Genomic DNA, 20,555 nt, shown 5'->3' on the forward strand with positions numbered 1-20,555 from the left:
CCACGTGATCACCAACCATGGGAGTTCAACCAGGGGGAAGTGCTGGATTCTACCCTGGGATGGGGCAAACTGGATGTTTGTACAGACTGGGAATGAGAGGCTGGAAAGCAGTGCTGGGAAAGGGCCCTGGGGGTCCAGTCAGTGGCCAGTTGTCCCTAAGTCAGCAGTGCCCTGGCAGCCAGGAGGGACATCCCTGTCCTGGGGCACCAGGGAGAGGATTGTCCTGCTCTGCTCTGCCCTGGGGCGGCCTCACCTCAACATTGGGGCAGTTTGGGGGGACACAATGGAAGGAAGAGATTGAGCCATTGGAGAGTGTCCAAAGGAGGGACAGGGAGATGGGGAAGGGCCTTGATTTGAAGGCGTGGGAGGACACTGAGGGCACTTGGTGTGTTCAGCTGGAGCAGAGGAGACTGAGGGGAGACCTCACTGCAGTTCCAATGCCTGGGCAGGGGCAGAGGAGGGGCAGGGACTGAGCTCTGCTCTGGGGGGACCAGGGACAGCAGCCAGGGAATGGCTGGAGCTGTGTCAGGGCAGGCTCAGGTTGGATCTCAGGCAAAGGTTCTTCCCCCAGAGGCTGGTTGGGCACTGCCCAGGCCCCCCAGGGCAGTGGGCACAGCCCCAAGGCTGCCAGAGCTCCAGGAGGGTTTGGCTGATCCTCTGGGGCACAGGGGGTGACTCTTGGGGCTGGGCCTGTGCAGGGCCAGAGGTTGGACTGGATGATCCTTGTGGGTCCCTTCCAACCCAGCATATTCTGGGATTCTGGTAAAATCACACACCTTCTAAATGATGGAGTGCAAGCTCTGAGCTGCACAGGGCAAGCCTGGACAAGGAATTTGGCTGTGGTTTCTCCCTCATTCGTGGATCCAGAGTCCAGCAGGGGGGCTGCTGCTGGACGGGCTATTTTGAGCACAGCGCAGAGCACTGTTGCTGGGAGCTCACTCAGTGCCTCTGATCATGGCACTGTGAATCTGCCCACACAACTGCAATAAATCTCCTTGCCCCAGGACACTCTGGCTTTTCTCTGCTTGCACAATGCAACCATCCATTAGAGGAAGGGCTGCAACAGATGGGCTCTCCCTTCTCCAGAAACAAGGTAAGTGTCTCACCCAGCCAGAAATACTGGGCACACTGATACAGACCATATTTCTTTAGTCTGCTTCTGAGAGAATCATGTGGAACAGTTTCAAAAGCTTTCCTAAAGCAAAATATGTCCCATCTGCTGCCTCGTCTTCATCTACTAGACATTATTTTCTCAAAGAAGGAAATTACAGTAAGATCGCACGATTAATTCTCGGTAAATCTATGTCCTTTTTTTTCCCCCTTTCATCTTCTATTTGCTTTAAATTGATCATATAATATTTTTTCAGACTTATTTCTGGGAAGAGTGGTCTCTCATTCTCTGGTTTCTCTTTTTTTTCAAGAGAGTTACACTGTGTTTGCCTCTCGACAGCGCTCAGTGATCTCACCTGCCTTCCACGAGGCAGGGCAGTCACTAATGCTCCAGTAATTGCTTCAGCTCCTGCCTGCACTGCCCACATGGCTCTCACAGCACATTCCCAGAGCTGTCTGAGGCCAGAGCTGCTGATCTGGAGAGACAAGGAGAGAACAAATATAAAGCACAAAACCAGTGTAAAAGGACATGAGGGATAAGACCCAGCTCAGAGTGTTTGCTCTGCTCTCACAATTGATGGTTTAGTACAGAATCGTGGAATGGGTTGGGTTGGGAGGGAGCTTAAAGACCATCTCTGCCACGGGCAGGGATAACTTCCACTACACCAGGTAGCTCCAAGCCCCGTCCAAGGTGGCCTGGAGCCGTTCCAGGGACGGGGCAGCACATCAGGACACTGTATTAACACAGCAGGACGGCGCCTTCCAGCCGGGGAAAATCAAGCTGCCAACTCCAGGAAGGCTCTACCTGAAAACACATTTTCAGTTGAGACTCTTCGCTCCCCTGTGCTGCTGGGGGTTTAAATACCAGGGGCACAGTGGCAGCTGCACACGTGATGACAGATTACAGGGAGACGACGCCGGGGCCTCTCACCAGACACCCGGGAAGCGCCGGGGAGGAGCACGAGGTCCCGCCGCATGTCACACATTTGCAAGGGAAATGCGAGTGAAGGATCCTGGAAGGCAAAGTCAGGCTGCTGGCTGGAAGATTTAGCCCCAGGGTGCTGTTGACAGTTCCTCTGAAATCCTTCCACTTCAACACGCAGCTCCAATTAGGCACCGGGGAAGGAGCCGCTACCGGGGGTGATGGGCTCCATCAAAACTCCGCGGTGAAATCAGGCTTTTCGCAAGGAAAACATGCATGATGAGTTTAATTAAGTGGGAGCTGGGGGAAATCTGTCATGAGTTAAGGGTAAACAGATTGCTAAGGGTTGGTACAACACAAACACTCTTTGTATCCCTGTAGTTCAGAGAAAGAGCTTAGTACAGGGGTGGAAGAGCTCCCAGGTGAAATTTATTGTATCAAAATGGACTAAGAAGCTAAACAAAGCTGCCCCCCAAATTAAGAACTATAAATCTAAAAAATTGAGGTGTAGGGGGGGTTAAATTAAAAAAAAAAAAAAAAAAAAAACACACAAAACCAAACGAAGTAAAACACAGGTAATAAAATCAGCAGCAAATAGTAAATCCCAGTGACAAAACTAACAGTATACTACAGTATATGGCCATAAACTACAGAAAAGAGAGTATAAGTCATAAAAGGGAAAGGTTCTTTTTTTATATCAAAGAGAATGTTTTAAGGAATCTAGTCAGGCTAAAATTCTTACTGGAAAAGACTATACACTGAAAGTGTCTGGCAGTAAGAATGTAAATATATGAGGCCAGTTATCCCATCAGTCACCAGAGAAAGAAGACTGAGTGCTTAATGCTGAGAGGTGAAATACTAAACATGGGCACCTCTATTATTCATAAAATAAATCGATATAATGGCACAAAGGGAAAAAAAAAGGTTAGAGAACCAATTTATAGAAACAGAGGCTGGCTGCTCTGCAGAGCTCTCGGAGCCTGAGCAGCCACGGAGAGGCTGCTCTGCTTAATCTCATGCAAGGTGCAAGAGGAGGGAGTTCAAGAAGAGGCAGTCAATGAACCAGCAGAGAATGTGGAACACAAAACTCCATCTTGGAGTGCAATGGTTATGACTCGAGAGGTGTCAGTGGGCACAGAGCTCCCCACGAATGCTCAGGGAAAGCGCGATGAGACGGGAGGGGTGCTCGGAAACAAGGAGCCCACTCCCCCAGCACAGCAGCACTGAAAGCACCAGTGGATCTAATTCTGGTGTTCCCATTTAATGCTGTTGAAAGATTAGACTGAGGGCAGAAAAGAGCCATAAAAAGAATATGAGGAGAGAAGAACATGTAACTGGGAAACTTAAACAGCTCAATTGAGGGGCCACTCGATAAACACCTTCACAAGGGGGAAATATCAACCAACGCTTTTTAATCTCACAGAGACAGAAGAAAGACTAAGGGCTGAAAAATGAAAGTGATTCAAACCAGAAATGAAACACACATTTTTTAACAGCAGTGATGATTAAATTTGGGAACAAACTACCACCTGAAGTGATGGATTTTGCAACTCTTGACATCTGGAACATATGTTCCTGTGAAAAGTTCAAGTTTTGATAAATAAGAATTTTTTCTCCCCTGAAAAACAATTTTGTCAGAAAATTCCTAGCCACTATTCGGGTTTCTTGTCTACTTAAAAAAGATAAAAGATGAGACAGAGAAAGAGCTTTGTACATTGAAAGTTGGTCAAAATGATAATAGAAGCAGAATAATGGAATTCCTAGATAAGGAGTATGATATGGTAGAAGTTAATTATCACAGTGTCTCTAATGGAAATTTTGCATCACTAGTCTTTCAGAATTATTTGAACATATCTTTATAATAATGATCAAAAGGGAACTGCTTGACATAATCTACTTGAACACTCAAGAGCCTCCTGATAGCGTTTTTCAGGCAGGGCCTATTCCAGAAGAATCCTGCATGGATATTGGGGATGCCCCAGAAAGCCAAAGCACAGCCCAGTCCCCTGCCTGGTGTCCCAAACAGGTATTTCCCTGCAAGCTTGGGCTGTTCTGGGGAGGTGCTCAGTGGCATCATTCCAAGTCTAATTTCTGTAATTTCAATCAAGGCCCCAAGAACTCCTGCAGAAGTGCTTTTAATACACTACAGGAATGAAATATGACACAGAAGGCGCTGACAACTTGTAGAGCATCATTAAACATACCACAGCCATTAACAAATGTGCCAAGGCAGGCTGGTACATCTGTATGGAAGGCAGGCGGAGGAGCTGGGCTCCACATTGCTTTACTTTTTGACTAAAAAACACTTTAGAAGTCTCCAGCTTATCCTGAATCAATAGAATGTGAAGCATCACTGCAAAAAAAAAAAAAATCCTCTTGGGAATTTTTAGTGGACTGAGAATTGTGGCACTTCTCAGTAAATGTCAGGCTTATCAGAGTTGTGAGTAAGCATCAGTTAGCTCTCAAACAAGCTGACTCTGTTCATTTCTCTCAGAACTGTATGTAATATTCTCCTGGCAAGGAACAGCTCTTTTAGTAGACTGCAGCACAAATTTGTAAAAGAAGCTTGTCTCAGCTCTGATCCAAAAAGCAAAAGAGATCTCGATTAGATGCCTGTGGAAGGCAACTGTTTTTTGACAACAAAGCCCAGATCATTTGGAGTTAAAGGGATGCAAGAAATACAAACTTCTCCTTTTCAGATCATAACAGATGCAGCAATTGTAAGAAAACTTTCTTCCTAAGCCTGGTTTACCCACTTCAAATTACATCAGTAGCTTCAAGTATATTTTGACCCAGGAGTGGTTAACGACATCAATCTTTACAGCACACATTCATCCCTTTCTAAAGCCCCTCTCTTTATTTCTACCATGCAGCTTTTCTCTTTATATTGCTGGATGAGACTCTACAGCATCGTGGTGAGATCTTCATTAGCATTCAAATCAAAATGCATTGTTTGCTGATGGAGTGGGGAGAGCAGTTCAGCCTTCCCTGCTCGTGCTGACTGTGCTCACCGCTACCATCACAAGTGTTTACATCCACAGATGGGTTTCATTTTCTTTTGACAGAACATAACAGAGGCTGTGCTGGGTCAGAGTGAAGGTTCCTCTGCTCCAGCAGCTGTTTTTCAATCCAGATGCCCGGGGAAGGAGTTCAGGAACACACCAGGCCTGCAGTGGTGCTTTCTTGGAATGTTACTCTGTTTTCCAACAATATGTGTCTTGGGACTTTTTGAGTCACAATGCCTGGTTTTACTGTTTAACAGGTTATGCTTTAACTCCTCTCCATTAACTTCTTCTGTTACCCCCGGAGCACAAGTAAACTTGGAGCATCCATAATATCCCATGGCAAGGGATTTTACAGCTCAATTACAAGTTTTGTCAAGAACCATCAACCACATTATACTGATTTCTAGCTGTTGCTTTGGAAGAGACACTAAAGGGGCTTCTCAGTTCGGAGAGAAGGCAGCAAGGGGGATGAGTGAGACTTACAAACTTATGGTGAGGCCATGGTGAGGTTGCACCTGATGTCCTGTGTCCAGTTCCGGGCCCTCATGGAAGAGAGACACTGAGGGGCTGGAGAGAGTCCAGAGCTGGGAATGGAGCTGGGGAAGGGGCTGGAGCAGCAGGAGCAGCTGAGGGAGCTGGGGGGGCTCAGCCTGGAGAAAAGGAGGCTCAGGGGGGACCTTCTGACTCTGCAACCCCCTGACAGGAGGGGGGAGCCGGGGGGGGTTGGGCTCTGCTCCCAGGGAACAAGGGACAGGAGGAGAGGGAACGGCCTCCAGCTGTGCCAGGGGAGGCTCAGGTTGGACAGCAGGAGGAATTTCTGCCTGGAAAGGGTGTTCAGGCACTGGCAGGGGCTGCCCAGGGAGGTTTGGAGTCCCCATCCCTGGAGGTGTCCCAGGAAGGCCTGGCCGTGGCACTGAGTGCTCTGGGCTGGGGACAAGGTGGGGATGGGGCACAGGGGGGACTCTGTGATCCTGGAGGGCTTTTCCAGCGTTAATTATTCTGTGATTCTGTGATTTTTATGGTCACAGCCTGGAAAGGTGAGCACTGCAGACACAGAGACCATGGTCTGACCCACCAGATCATTTCTTATGTATTTATGACTAAGTTGTCTTAGTGCCCCCTCAGGACCCTTCCACGAGCTCTAACAAATTTTTGAATTGTGGTTTCTCAGTAGAAAAACTTTCCCTAATATGTTGGGGTTTATCCATTTCTGCTTTTTTTTCCTTACAATTTCTCCTCATTGCTCAGCACAGACTCCAGTGTGACTGTCTGCAGTTCTCCACTTGGTTCCTGGGGACTTTCTCAGGGATTGTTGTCACATTTCCCATCTCCCATCCCTCCTGCAGGGACACTGATTTAAGTGACATGTTACACACTATTGTAGCTCCATAATTGCGTATTTGTTTTCCTTCTGAGCTCTTGAGTGATTACCAGATGGTCTTGGTAATTTCTGACTCTTCATCTTATCAATTAGTCCTAAAGTGAATTTTATTGTCATTTAATTTGAGACGGTTCCTTACACTTGTCCCCATAAGTTTGGCTCTCATGGGAGAAGAACCTGCCTCAACCACAGTGAGCACCAACACAGAGCTGAGTTTACTTTAAAGCACCAGTTTTCTCTCTAACTGTAAATCCTTTCAGAGACTGGTCATCTGTTATACCAAACCTCTGCAAATACAGGATTCTGGCAATTTTGAAGATATTTTTACTAGTATTTTTATTATTACGTCAGTGAGTTTGCACCTTAAAATTTCCCCTTGCCTGCCCTACAGGTTTAGCTTCACAGTTAATGCTTTTTTTCATTTTTTTCTAATAGTTTCTTTATTTGCTCAGAAATCCCTGATTTTGAACACTCTCCTCCACTCTGCTGTTAGAATATTGCCTTTTGGTCCCTTGTAGAATTATTTCACTTAGTGATATATTGCTCTGAGCTTCAGATAGGGTGGTTTTATCTAGTTTCTCATCTTCTTCATCCTTAAAGCAGCTGCTTTTAATTTCCTTTTAAGAAGCTCCCCTGCTTTTGAATAGGTCCCATTTTTAAGTGAGGTATTACAGTGAGGTGGTTGGGGGGAAATCAAATACTCCTAAGATATTCTCATGAATCCCTCTGGGAAAAATGAGAGGTATCCATCAAGGTTTTTCCAAAGAAGGGAAGCTGTGGATGTGTAGCACCTCCAGCTGGAAGGGGAAGGATGGGGAGGGCTCTGCAGGGAGCAGGGACTTGGATGCTGGGAGAGGTGGGCAGAGGAACCTCTAGCACCAAGCTACAAAAGGGCCTGGCAGGAGGCTGTCTAGGGCCAGGTAAAAGACAGGGAGGGAATGCAGAAATCCCAAAGGAAAATTCATATTCAAAGGCAGGAATGGACCTGTGTCAGCAGAACGATGTGAACTCGCTCGTTCAGAGAGGGGAGCTGGAAAGACCTTCTGTAACTGCAGGCTCCCTCCACTCACCCCGGCAGTGTGTCTGGAGCAGAGCTGTCACATGTGACCTTTCCTCAGCATTCCAGGACTGGATTTTGTAGGCAGGCTCTGGGGAGGCCGTGGGGAGTTTGGGGTGAGAGCCCAGGAGCATTTCCCCACACCACAGCTCCCAGCCCTGCAGTGCTCAGCACCTTATGGCTTGTGGGAACCAGTGACTCAGGGATGATGGAAAAGCACCCGGGTATCTTTTTGGGGTGGCTGGCATCCAGCTCCTTGGAAAAAACAACCTTCCACCAAAAAAAGAAGGGCCAGCATGGGATGCAGCGAGGGCCATGCACCTCTTCTGCAGGGCAGGACAGCTCTCCAGGCTGTCACTGGCTCGTGTCATCCCACACGTGGGTCACAGAATGTGCTGAGTTGGAAGGGACCCACAAGGATCATCCAGTCCAACCCTCAGCCCTGCACAGGCCCAGCCCCAAGAGTCACCCCCTGTGCCCCAGAGGATCAGCCAAACCCTCCTGGAGCTCTGGCAGCCTTGGGGCTGTGCCCACTGCCCTGGGGAGCCTGGGCAGTGCCCAACCAGCCTCTGGGGGAAGAACCTTTGCCTGAGATCCAACCTGAGCCTGCCCTGACACAGCTCCAGCCATTCCCTGGCTGCTGTCCCTGGTCCCCCCAGAGCAGAGCTCAGTCCCTGCCCCTCCTCTGCCCCTGCCCAGGCAGTTGGAACTGCACTGAGGTCTCCCCTCAGTCTCCTCTGCTCCAGCTGAACACACCAAGTGCCCTCAGTGTCCTCACATGCCTTCAAATCAAGGCCCTTCCCCATCTCTCTGTCCCTCCTTTGGACACTCTCCAATGGCTCAATCTCTTCCTTCCATTGTGTCCCCCCAAACTGCCCCAATGTTGAGGTGAGGCCGCCCCAGGGCAGAGCAGAGCAGGACAATCCTCTCCCTGGTGCCCCAGGACAGGGTTGGCCCTCCTGGCTGCCAGGGCACTGCTGACTCATGTGTGGCAGCAGTTGGTCACATTTGGAGTACCTGGGATACTGGTGTGTCCAGGCAGCCTTTTGCTCCCAGTTGCAGGTGTCCCAGCCCTGCAGGACCCTGCTCATGGGGACAGGCTCCCTCCTCCCACAGACAAGCTTTACAAAATGCAATGGAAATGGAATATCAAGCAGGCAGCTGGCACATCCCAGGCAGGCTGCAGAGCCACGATGACTCACAGAAACAAATCTGCCAGATGTTCCAGCCCCACAAGGGAGCCACACGCTTGTCCTACTGCAGGAATGGTGGTTTGCCTCCTGTCGTGTTGCTTCCTGCAAGAACGCTGGAAAATGGTGCTGGCTCGAGAGTTACTTTCCCTGCTTAAAACTGGTGCTGCCATAGGTTTGTGGAGTTGGTGACTATCAATAAGAAATAACTCAGAGCTCAGAGAAATGCTGTGCTCCCCTCTTCCTCCAGCGTGGCTTGTTTACACCCTGTGCTGCAATCTGAAAAATGCCATCTCTAATGAATACTAAATAGTGGGAGGCTTTTCCTCAGCAGCCTGTTACTGAACCTGATTGCTGTGCAGGATAATGTGCTGGGAGAGAGCGGGGGCTTGGCTGTGTCTCTGTTTCATGCAGTCATAGAAACTGTCAGGCTTAGGTGGCTCTGTGATCTCCAGGCAGCAATGTCTCCCTGCACCCTTTCCCGGCTACCCATTTATTTTTAAAATGTTCCATTGTTACTGTCACTCAGCCCTTTCAGCCAATTTTCATGTCATTATTATTTCCGTCTCTTTAAAATTTATCTACTTATGCAATTTTAATCTTTTTTTCTTTTTCCAAGCCAATTCGTAGTAATATGTTAACAGCTGCCTTGTAGTGGAAGTCGCTGGGAGTTAATACTCCAAAGCCCTCACTGTTAAGAACTGACTCACCTCAGTGTTGTAAATCTGCACTGCCTTGCACCCCTCTCCTCAGAGCATTCTCATGTGTCTGCTTATCACCAAGAACATTCCCGACCCTGCCTGTGGAGGGCACATGAAAAAAGCAAAGGATACCAGTGAGCAAGGAATCTTTCCCCACACAAATGACATCCGAAATACTGCTACAGCTCCTTAGGCTCAAAGGACCAGGAAGCAGAAGGGGATCTGTGTTGCAAAAGATCAGGAATAAAGGAGGGAGAGGGGGAAGAGTTGTAACAGGGTCCTTGCCCACATTTCAATATTCCTGCAGCCAACATGGAATACAGCTGCCTCTGTTTTGGGAGTTTGATGACACTGTTGATTTCCCTCCTCTGCCAGCAGTTCCATCTTCCCTGTGAGGGTGGGGAGGCCCTGGCACAGGTTGCCCAGAGAAGCTGTGGCTGCCCCTGGATCCCTGGAAGTGTCCAAGGCCAGGTTGGACGGGGCTTGGAGCAACCTGGGATAGTGGGATGTGTCCCTGCCCATGGCAGGAGGTGGAATGTCTAAGGTCCCTTCCAACCCAAAGCATTCTGTGATTCTTGCAAACAACTCAAGGCATGACCATGATGATAATTCTACATAACAGCACAGCAGGAAAGGTACTGACCCAAAGCCTTGTTAATGCACAACACAGGTAAGAGTTTGTTGGGTGGTATTTTTTTGACCCTTTTTAGATATTGAATTCAGGCAAAATCAATGTTTCTGAATAACAACAAATCATTCATACCCATTGCAATGGTGATCTTTTCTCCCTTGACTCATACACAGGAGTGCTCACATAAATATACATCCACTTCCCATCCACACAGTATCAAACACCCCAGAAGTGCTACAGGACCCAGCATAACACGTTGGTTTAGGAAGATCAACCCTGCAGTCACGTGTGTGCACTGAGAGGAGGTACTAAAGCTCAGCACACAGGCACTGCTGGCTGAGCTGTGCAAAGGTCACCCTGTGCTGTGAATAAGCTCATGTCAACACTGTGAGTTTATGAGAGTGCAGAAGACACTTTGCAGAGGAGATCCAGGCTCTCTGGGTTAAAAGGTTATGAAATTTAGTCTAATCTCTATTTCTGTTTTCTTAGACGTTCACTATCAATCTATTATAGGCAAAGAAGTCAGTGCAACCCAAAACTAGGTTTCCCAACTTCTTTTACGTGACCCTGACCATATTTATCATAGAATCACAGAAGGGTTTGGGTTGGAAGGGACCTTAAAGATTCCACTCTCGTACCAGCCCCCTTCCACCAGCCCAAGTTGCTCCAAGCTCTGTCCAACCTGGCCTTGGACACTTCCAGGGATCCAGGGACAGCCACAGCTTCTCTGGGCAACCTGTGCCAGGGCCTCCCCACCCTCACAGGGAAGGATTTCTTCCTAATATCTAATCTACAAGACAACTTCTACAAGACTGTTCAGACTTGTAGTTTAAACTGCTCAGAATTCTCCCATGCTACCCCAAAATCTCTTTTTTAAATCACACTGATTTGCATCATCATTTCTCAGACTGAAATAAAATAATTTCTTTTTGCCAAAACATTCCTTCCACCACTCCCTTGAGAACCACTTGTGTCTCTGTGCTTCATCACAGGAGTTTCACATTTGGCACAAGGTGAAAGGTGAAAGGTTTGTATCTGTTGCCTTCACAACTGTCCACAAAGTTCTTATACTGGAACACACTCACGGTCAGCTACAAGTCAGAATAAGCAAGATACCAAAAGATTTAACACCCAGGAACAGAAAATCACCAGAATAATCAGCATGATTTCTAAGTACATAGAAACTAATAAGGAGATGAGCACTTGTCAACATGAATCCCTCAGGAACAAAACAAGCTGATTCAGTCTAATATTGCTCTCCAGTGGATGAGACTTTGTGGGTAAGGAAGAAGCAGCAGATTCCACACACCTCAATGTCACTGAGGCTCCTGACATTGTCCCACGTGGGTGAAGAATGCCCTGGCTGAAGTCATGACACAAATCTGGTTGGAATCTGCAGTCTGAAAGCAGTTTCCAATGGTTCACTGTGAAATGCAAAGGACAAATTGAATGGTTACTCAGCTGTTCATAAGATCCACTCAATATTTTATTGATAGGCTGGATGAGGGAATGGACTGTGTGTTTATTAAATCTGCCAAGATTAAATCTGCAAAGAGTGGCTGCAAATACATGGGGGAGAGTGGTATTAGAAACTTTTGACAACTTGGACAACTCTATAAATACAGGAGCCATCTCAATGGTAAAAAGCATTGTGGTTTCACTTAGGCAGGAGTAAAGTGCACAAATACAGGATGGACATCAGCTGGGCAGAGAGCAGTCTGGAAAGAAAACCAATCTAAAGGTTCTGATAACAAGCTGAACAGGGGTTATTGTCTGAGCAGAGAGAAAACACTCCTCAGGCATATTAGCAGAAGAATTACCTACAAGACATCTTGCAGGTCCTTTTGGTGTTCTCAGGGACACCTCAGTGCAGAGGCACATCCAGCTTTGGGTGCTGCTCCTTTGACAGGATAAGCAGCAACACGAAGGGTTCGAGGGCTGGAAAACATGACCTGAATCAGGAGACTGAGAACAGAACATGCTCAAAAGAGAGAACACCATGGAAAGATGCAGTAACAGCCCTGACAGAGCAGGATCAGTGCAGTAACAGTCCTGGAGCAGATCAAAGTCTGCTACAAAATGGAAGAGAAACAACCGCTCTGCACACGCCAAGAATATCATCAGCAGATCTGACTGTGTGTGGAAGGAGGAGATGGAACAAGTGATCAGCTGAGATTTCTTCCAGCTTCACTTTTCAATGATTCTGTGCCCAGCTGAAGACAATTAGAGTTTGTCTGTACCCAATTGCCCTGATGTCCCCCAGTGCCTTCACGCAGCAATTGCTCGTGCACATTTGCATCATTTTTGAATTAATGTCTTCATTAAGGTTAGTGTTTTACGTTCATCCTACCATCTCAAGACTATCTGTCTTACAAATACCTTATCAAAATGCTATTTGCCAAACCAGTCTGACTCACAACTCATTCATCAAAAGCCATTTTAATAATTAGTCCTCAAATCCTAATTCAATAGAATCTTCGTATCTTGATTTTCCCTCCCACCCAGCACAATGGGCAAAATGGTGTGTAATCCTTTGGCACCGTTACTTTCAGACTCACAGAACCCAGATTAGAGCTGCTGGTGCCAGTCTCCCTTTCCAACGACATAATTTTAGAAACTACTACAATTTTAGAAAAGAAAATGTGAACATCTTGGGCCTCTCAGCTGCAGATTCTTACAGAAGACACTGCTAGAGTCATTAGTATCCAGTCCAATCCCTGGCACAAAGGCAGGTGTAGCCCTACCTGTGTCCATTCTGACATCAGAAAAAATCTTAAAATACTTGAAATCTTCCCAAACTACCCATTTCAGTGATTCTACATCCTGTGTTAACAACTGATGTCCCTGTTAGTGCAGTTCAGCCTGTTATCTCCAGCCACTTTCTCATGGAAAGCAGTTAGAGCTGCAGTGGCCAGGCAGGGCAGCTGATAAATACGACACTTTCTTAGTCACCATGACTTCTCAGGGTGCCAGGGGAAAGCTGTGCTGCCTTATCAAATCATTATAATCAATGACCAATATTGATCAGAACCAGCTATAGCCCAGCTTCCTGCAGGATCCATCGAACTAAATGGCTGGAAACTGCTGGAAGGACAGCAAAGATCCTTGTGAAATTGTGCAGGTTCTGAGATTTATGGAAGCACAGCTCGATTTCACTGGCATACATTCAGTTAAATCAACATTATATAAAACTTCATATATAAGGTTTCTTATATAAAAGAAATCACGCGCGCCACAGACCTCGTTAGCTCTGTGTACCCTGTTAAATTGAGTTGATATGTCAGAGAGTAGAAACCCAAAAGATTCCTGATTTATCATCTTAATCCTTTACATTTCCTCTCAAGAATTCACACTGCTGTCATTTTCTCCTCCATTCCCATTACCTTCTTCGTAACATATTGGCCTTCTTACTTTTACTGAATAATTCCTGGTCTATTATATCTATAATTATACTAATAATTAAGCATGCCTTTTCATCAGCTAGCAGCTAATTACTTCTGCTCCTACCCAGCTTGCTCAGAAAACAGTCAATTCATCTGCATCCCCATCACTCTCCCCGTTGCTAAGCAGTCAGTGCCACTCAGCAGTGGCACTGCAATGGGGTGGGGTGGCTCACCCTGCATTCAAGGTGCTTTGTGGCACCTGAGTGGAGCTGCCTTTCACCCTCAGAGGAGTTTTTCACCTGAGCAAGCTTTAGTCACCCTTACTTGGCAAAGACTCCTTATCCCAAACAGCTTTGGAGCTGCCTGGAAGTAGCTCCTGCTCACTGCAAGGAGTAGTTTGTCATTGGAGAGACACAAAAAGAACTGCATCCTAAACCAGCCTCTGCCAAATCAGTCTTAGGCCTTTTTTCGGTCAGACCATACCCAAGATTTTGTTAGATGTGAACTGAAGTCATGGAGCCTTCTAAGCTCTCCATTATCTGGACTTCTGTAAAGCTTTTCACGTGGTCCCCCACAACATGATGATCAGAGGGATGGAGCAGCTCTGCTGGGAGGAAAGGCTGGGAGAGCTGGGATTGTTCAGCCTGCAGAAGAGAAGGCTCCAGTGTGACCCAACTGTGGCCTTCCAGTGCCTGAGGGAGCTGACAGGAAAGATGGAGAGGCACTATTGACAAGGGATGGAGTGACAGGACAAGAGGGAATGACTTCAAACTGCCAGAGGGCAGGGTTAGATGGGATATTGGGAAGAAATTCTTCCCTGTGAGGGTGGTGAGGCCCTGGCACAGGTTGCCCAGAGAAGCTGTGGCTGCCCCTGGATCCCTGGAAGTGTCCAAGGCCAGGTTGGACGGGGCTTGGAGCAACCTGGGCTAGTGGAAGGTGTCCCTGCCCATGGCAGGGGGTGGGACTGGATGGTCTTCAAGGTCCCTTCCAACCCAGACCCTTCTGTGATTCCATGACTCTCCACTGGCACTCACACACTGTCCATCCCATTTGGATCATTCCTGTGTTTGCTGCTGTGACAACTGGACATTGTCATCCTGACTCTGCTGCTCACTCTGCCCCAAATCACTCATGCTAGTTAGTACCAAACTTCAGTGACGTGATGAGAAATCAGCTCAGATTGATTATTTTTCCCCAATTACCTGTCATTTTGTCTGTTGTAGGCTGGAGAGAGAAGCTGCTGTTTCAGGGCAGGAATTCCCACCATCACCAGCCTTGGCAAGCTGCTTCCTTCCCTGCTTCTCAGTTAATGAAATCAGGTAAATTAACATTAGTGAAATGTTAATGGCTGATATTTGTAGGCTTCCCAGAGACTGGGCTGGGCCAAACCCCTTAATCCTTTTAGCTGATTCATGACTGCATCCTCTGAAATGAAAAATGTTGGCAAATGCAGTGATTGTGCTTGATTCCAGAGAAAGGGAATTTGAAAATGAGGAAATTTGTTAAAGAAAACGCTCAGAGTGGCAGCCAGAAAGGTAAAATGTTTTCAGATGGCAGGTAGACTATTTTAGGATTCTATATTGGAGGCTCAAAGCAAATGCATATAACCTGTCAAAAAAAAAAGACTTGAGAGGAAAACAAAAAGCTGGCATCATAAAACAGCAGGATCAGGGAGGCTCTTGGAAGTTAAAAGGTATCCTGCAAAAAGCTGAAGTTGTGTCTGAAAAAGGAAAACTAAAAAGAACATAAATTCTGGCAGACTAAATGTAAAAGCACAATAACATAGACTGAAGAAAGAGTTTAGAAGCAGTTTGCTAAAGAAATAGAAAAGTATGCTATAAATCCTTCCTGAACACATCAAGAGCAAGAAGCCTTGGAAGAGTCAGTGTGAGGGAGAAGGCTCAGAAAAGATGATGCCATCACAAAAAAATCCCAAGCACTTTTTTTTTTTTCCAAAATCTCTTCACCTGGAGAACCTTGAAAACTCTCCAACCAGCACCTTGTTTGTAAGGCCTTCAGAGAAGGCTTGTCTTAATTTCAGGGTGTTAAGTGGAGATTACAGACCAGATAAAATGAATAACAACATATCACTGGGCATGGATGGAATTCAAGCAAGGTTTTTATTGAATGTTAAATATGAATCATCTGACCTAACACCCTCAGTATGTATGTAACCTTTTGCTGAAAATTGCTGTGATTTTCAAAGGGCTGGAAGGTAACGAGTAAGAAATCGGGTTTTTTAAATAAATCCAGTGGCAATTCAAGAAACCACAGATCACTAAGTTTAATGTCCATTTGGGTCATATTGGCTGAAGCTGTGGCAAAGAACAGAATTAGCAAGCACATGAATAAAAGTAACATGTTAGGGAAAAGTAAACATGACTTTTGTAAAAGGAATCTGAGCCTCCTAAATCTGCTGGAATTCTCTGAAGGACTCAAAAGCATGTAAATAGCAGAGCTCCAGCTGAGAAATTTTCCCTGCATTTCCAACTCACCCCAAGCTTCCAGAAACCTCATGCATAGAAGGTCCCATCAAAGGCTCTTAAAAAAAATAAACAGCCAGGGATTGCAGGTGAGGACCTCACAGAGTTAAATAAGAATTTAGTACTGGAAAAAGAAGATTATACTAAAGGATGAGTTTTCACAGTAGAAGACGATCATCAGGGGAGTCCCACAGAGATTATGGTCCGTGGTGCTCAATGTGCTCAGGAATGATTTGGAAAGTTGGTGGAACAGTGAAGATGATTTCTGATAAAAACTAAATTAATTAGGATAATATTTACTACAAAAAACTTCAAGATCTTACAACACTGAGCAAGCCTCATGATGAAGAGGAAGATAAATTTCAGCCCTGACAACCATAATCTGGCTATCCACAAAAAGCAACACTAACTTTACACGGGGAGTGATGGGCCCTGAGCTAGTTTGCACAATTTAGGAAATGCATCTCAACATTGTAACAGCTTGTTCTATGAATATGTGACCCCATTGCTGAATAGCAGGCAAAAAAAAAATTCCAAAGTTTAGCACAGTTTGGAGAGAAAAGCACAACCTTGCCCCTGTACGATTTATGGTGTCTCTGCTTCTCCAAAACAAAGCACACTTCTGGTACCTTCACCTGAGACAGACTGTAACAGGCAAAAGAAAAGCTACGTGGCAGGCTGACAAACATGGTAAGTACAAAACCTCTTTCATGTGAAAAACAAAGTTAGCAGGAGAAGTTGAATGGGAAGGGATCACTTGGCGTTTGTCGTTCCCAGTCGTGCCGAGCAGGCCAGGTGCCAGGGAGGGGGGACGGACACCGTACAAGAGCTCTGTCTCGTGCCTCTTTGTTCAGCTGCTGAAGCCTTCTATGCTGTCAGACAACGATTTCAAGGGCTGTGGGAGAGCTGTGACAGCTACACTTCATACATAATCCCTGCATGTTTTCAGGAAAAAGAATATAAAGGGGGAAAGGAGGAATAAACAATTGCTGTACTTGCAGTACTTTCTGTGCCCATTAATTCTAATTCATCATTCACTAGAGGTCTCTACTTCTTTTCCCATCTGCCCTCCTCCTACCACATTTTCTGAACTAAAATTTAAAAAAATAATAATTAAAAAACCACAATTAGGCAGCATTTATTAACATCTGCCTGTAGTGACCCAGCTGTTGTTTGCCAGCCTCTACAGTGATGTATTTTAACATCCTCCTCTCACCTCTCTACACTTCTTTCCCAGCTCCTTTGAGCATGGGGGGCTCAGGCTGCTAACTCAGCTCCTTCAGGGACAGCTCTACCTTTCAGTCACTTGTGCAGTGACTTGTACCAGTTGGTCCCAGCCCTGATCACAGCCTTAAACTCCTGGCGAGCCATTAATAATACACAGCAATCATCTTAATTGCAACCGGGTGTCTGGAATTTAGGAGCTGTGCACAGACTTCCTTCTATCCACAATATTATTGTCCCATTGTGCATTTTGGAGTTTAGCTCTCATTAAAAGTAATAGAGGGAAATAGTCTGTAGCAAACTGAATGTGTTTGTTTTCACAGTTCACCTCCTGCTCCTCTGCACTAAAACACTCTCGCTCAGTGACAAGACCACAGCTGTTGCCATCGTTTCCTTACCTGCAGAGTGCAATATTTAGCTGGAGGGACACTGAAGTTTTCTGTTTGTTAGTTATCATGTCAACAACTCTCACCTTATCACTTCAGTTTCCATTCAGTTGATAAAACCTGTCAGCCTTCCTTGAGTGGTTCCAGGCCCTCAGAAGAAATCACATTAAATTGGCACAGCCAAGTAAATCTGGAAGGGATGTGCTCCTGGCTTACCAAAGGAAATGGGGGAGGGCTTGAATTTCTCTCCCTCTTCCTCCCTGCACAGCTCCAATGTCCGAGTGCTCGGAGCAGTGTTGAAATCCTCCCTACGGACTCAGCAGTTCAAGTCAGATCAGGTCTTTGAATATGGCCCAGAGGAGACGTCTGTGGAGCCGAAATTGATATGTTTAAGTGCAAGAGACAATAATCATTTCTTCAAGTATAAGCTAAAAATACCCGGAAAAAAATGGAATTCATAATGGAGATTTTAAAGATCTGTGACACACCAGAGCCTGCGCAAGGGTTTTAATGAGAGAGAAGCCAGTTTAATTGGTCAGTGTGAGCAGATGCTTTGCTGGGTGAGTGGGCTACGAGGTCTCACAGCCCTGGTTAACGCCAGGAGCATCAGCCCTGTCCTCAACATGGCTGTGACAAGCCCGTGTCACAGCAGCGCAGTGTCAGAGCCAGGGAACCTCGGTCATCAACGTCTCCACGGTGTCAGATCACAGAGCCACGGGGAGAGAGCACTAAAAGGAGGAGGCAAAAGCCGACAAAGGAACGTTCCTGAAGATAATTGCAGGACTGACCGTCTCCTCTTGTCGCTTGCTTCATTATCACTCTGGGCATGAAGCTGAACCAGCCTGTTAAGTTTTAACGCTGTGTTAACAGGGAGCTGCCGAGCACCAGGGCTCAGGTTCACAGGCCTCCCCTGTGAAAACTCTTCTGCAGTGTGTGTCACCGTCCTAGGAAAGCCAGGAATAACTTGCGTGGCCCGTTCAATTACAGACACTCACACCCAGCTCCCTCTCCTCGTGGCACGGCTCATCAATCAGGGCCTCTGTCACCGTGTCTCCTCTCATCGCAGTCACCAGAAGGCTCTGAGCTCCCCCCAGTCCGTGTGACATTTACTGTCAGGGGCTGTCAACACCAAGAGATTCTCCCAGGGCCTCCGAGTTCATCACAAAGCAACAAGATCTATCCCCAAAATGCGCTCCCGGTTCCAGCTCTGGATTACAGTGACTGACTGAGGGGCTTTGCAGCTCTCAGGGAAGAGTGAAACAGCAGCACGAGCTGCAGCTTATGCCCAAATACCTTTGTTTTCTTATTCTCTTGTTAGAAAAATACAACTGCTTTAAGAGAGGTTTCAGGCTAATGATTAATTAAGCTTCCTCAACACCATCCCTTATAAACTTATTAAGAGAAAGCTGAGATTGTTTACTTGGAAATTTAGTCTTCCCATCTTTAGCATTGATCCTGCCTTCACTCTCTGTTTAACAACACAGTGACCTAGTGGAAAAAATTTATAAAACTTAATAAATTGCACTAGGCAATATTGACAGAGTGTGTATATGCACATTTGGGTTTGTATGAACGTATTATAAGAAATCTAATAAAGTAAAACAAACACATTTGCTCTGTTTGTGAGCTGTGAAACAAGATCCCTGTAATTACAATGTTTGAAGCATACTTGGTCAAAGGGGTATGGTGAGATTTTTGGCCATATATTTCTGGTTTGAGATTAAAGAACAACTATTGTTTATCAAGGGTTACATGTTGCACAAAACTGCTTTGCTCAAGATGCAGAAAAATAAAAATGTTGATGAAAACCTAAGTTAGCAGAAGACCTCTATGAGACCAGAGGAACCAGCACCCAGAGAATAAAGTTCCAGTCGCAAATGTGTCTCGAAAAAACGATGAAGGACTTGGAGATATGTTCATTTTGTCTGACTTTTAAGGGGGAATGGGCCTTGATGAGTGTTTAAACCAGTGACTGAAAGAGTGCTTTCGATTGCAAGGTTTTTAAAAGACCATAGAATGTATATAACCTTCTAGAACTTTGATGTCTATTTTTAACTTGCTTTCTACAACAAGCCTGGTTTCCTCTTCCAACCAAAATAAACATATTTCTTAAGGAGCACAGTATTTATTTCCCTAAGGAGCAAAGTACTTATTTCCCTAAAATTACCGTGGTAACAAATAGAGTTTTCTCAGCCTCTTCTGGTACACTCACTGTGCTCAGCCATGGATCACCACCATCTGAGTCCAACAATCCAGGCCATTTTCCATCCGATTTATAGCCCATTTACCCAATCCATACCTCACCCACCAGGTTGGTAAGATGACACTATGAGTGCCCACGTCAAAGTCTTGGTAGATTCAAGGTAAACACCATTCACATGTCTCCCCTTGTTCTCTGAGCCACTTTCATCATCAGGTTGTTTGGGCAGATTGTCCTTGTCAAAGCCATTGTGGCTGTTCCAAGACACCTCTTGCTTAAAATAGTTTCCAGGAGAAGATGCACCATCACCTTCCAGAGAGCCAGGCTAAATCAAGTGGCATAGAGATGCCCAATCTTTCTTCTTACCCTTCTTATAGAATCACAGAACGGTTTGGGTTGGAAGGAACCTTAAAGATCATCTCATCCCACCCCCCTGCCATGGGCAGGGACACCTTCCACCAGCCCAGGTAGCTCCAACCTGGCCTTGGACACTTCCAGCAATAGGACAGCCACAGCTTCTCTGGGCAACCTGTGCCAGGGCCTCATCACCCTCCCAGGGAAGAATTCTTGAATAAGTGTCTGGTGTTTGCCCTCTTTCAGTCAGCAGAATCTTCTTTTGATTATTGTGGCATCAGCCACTTCCCCCAGCACCCTTGGGTGCATGGAACAAAATCCCACCATCAGCACCCAGAAAAGCTGCACTGACACACTCTGCACCTGCAGCAATTCCTCATGGCTTGTCACCTCTTCCTTCTCAGTGTCCTTCCCACTCTGCAAGGACACAAACCAGCTGAGCTGGTCAGACCCCACAGCAGCCCTCACTGACCATCCTCCTGCTTTAGCTTGAGCCACTCTCTCTTCAACATTTACTCCTTTACCCAC

At 46.2% G+C, this 20,555-nt stretch overlaps 1 long non-coding RNA gene across 3 annotated transcripts; it reads left to right on the forward strand.

Moving 5' to 3' along the window:
• Window positions 1-944: 944 nt before the first annotated feature.
• LOC114000661 lies at window positions 945-19,592 on the forward strand. Of its 3 annotated transcripts, XR_003545331.2 has the most exons (4): window positions 945-1,093; window positions 14,604-14,699; window positions 16,479-16,553; window positions 17,411-19,592. It is a non-coding gene; the product is annotated as an uncharacterized LOC114000661 (long non-coding RNA). The 3 variants fall into 3 exon arrangements; XR_005565080.1 differs by having other exon boundaries at window positions 14,604-16,553; XR_003545332.2 differs by lacking the exon at window positions 16,479-16,553.
• Window positions 19,593-20,555: the final 963 nt, after the last annotated feature.

The sequence above is a fragment of the Pipra filicauda genome, unplaced genomic scaffold (assembly GCF_003945595.2).
Source record: "Pipra filicauda isolate LSUMZ 115617 unplaced genomic scaffold, ASM394559v2 scaffold413_size774581_pilon, whole genome shotgun sequence".
In the NCBI taxonomy this organism is placed as follows: Eukaryota; Metazoa; Chordata; class Aves; order Passeriformes; family Pipridae; genus Pipra; species Pipra filicauda.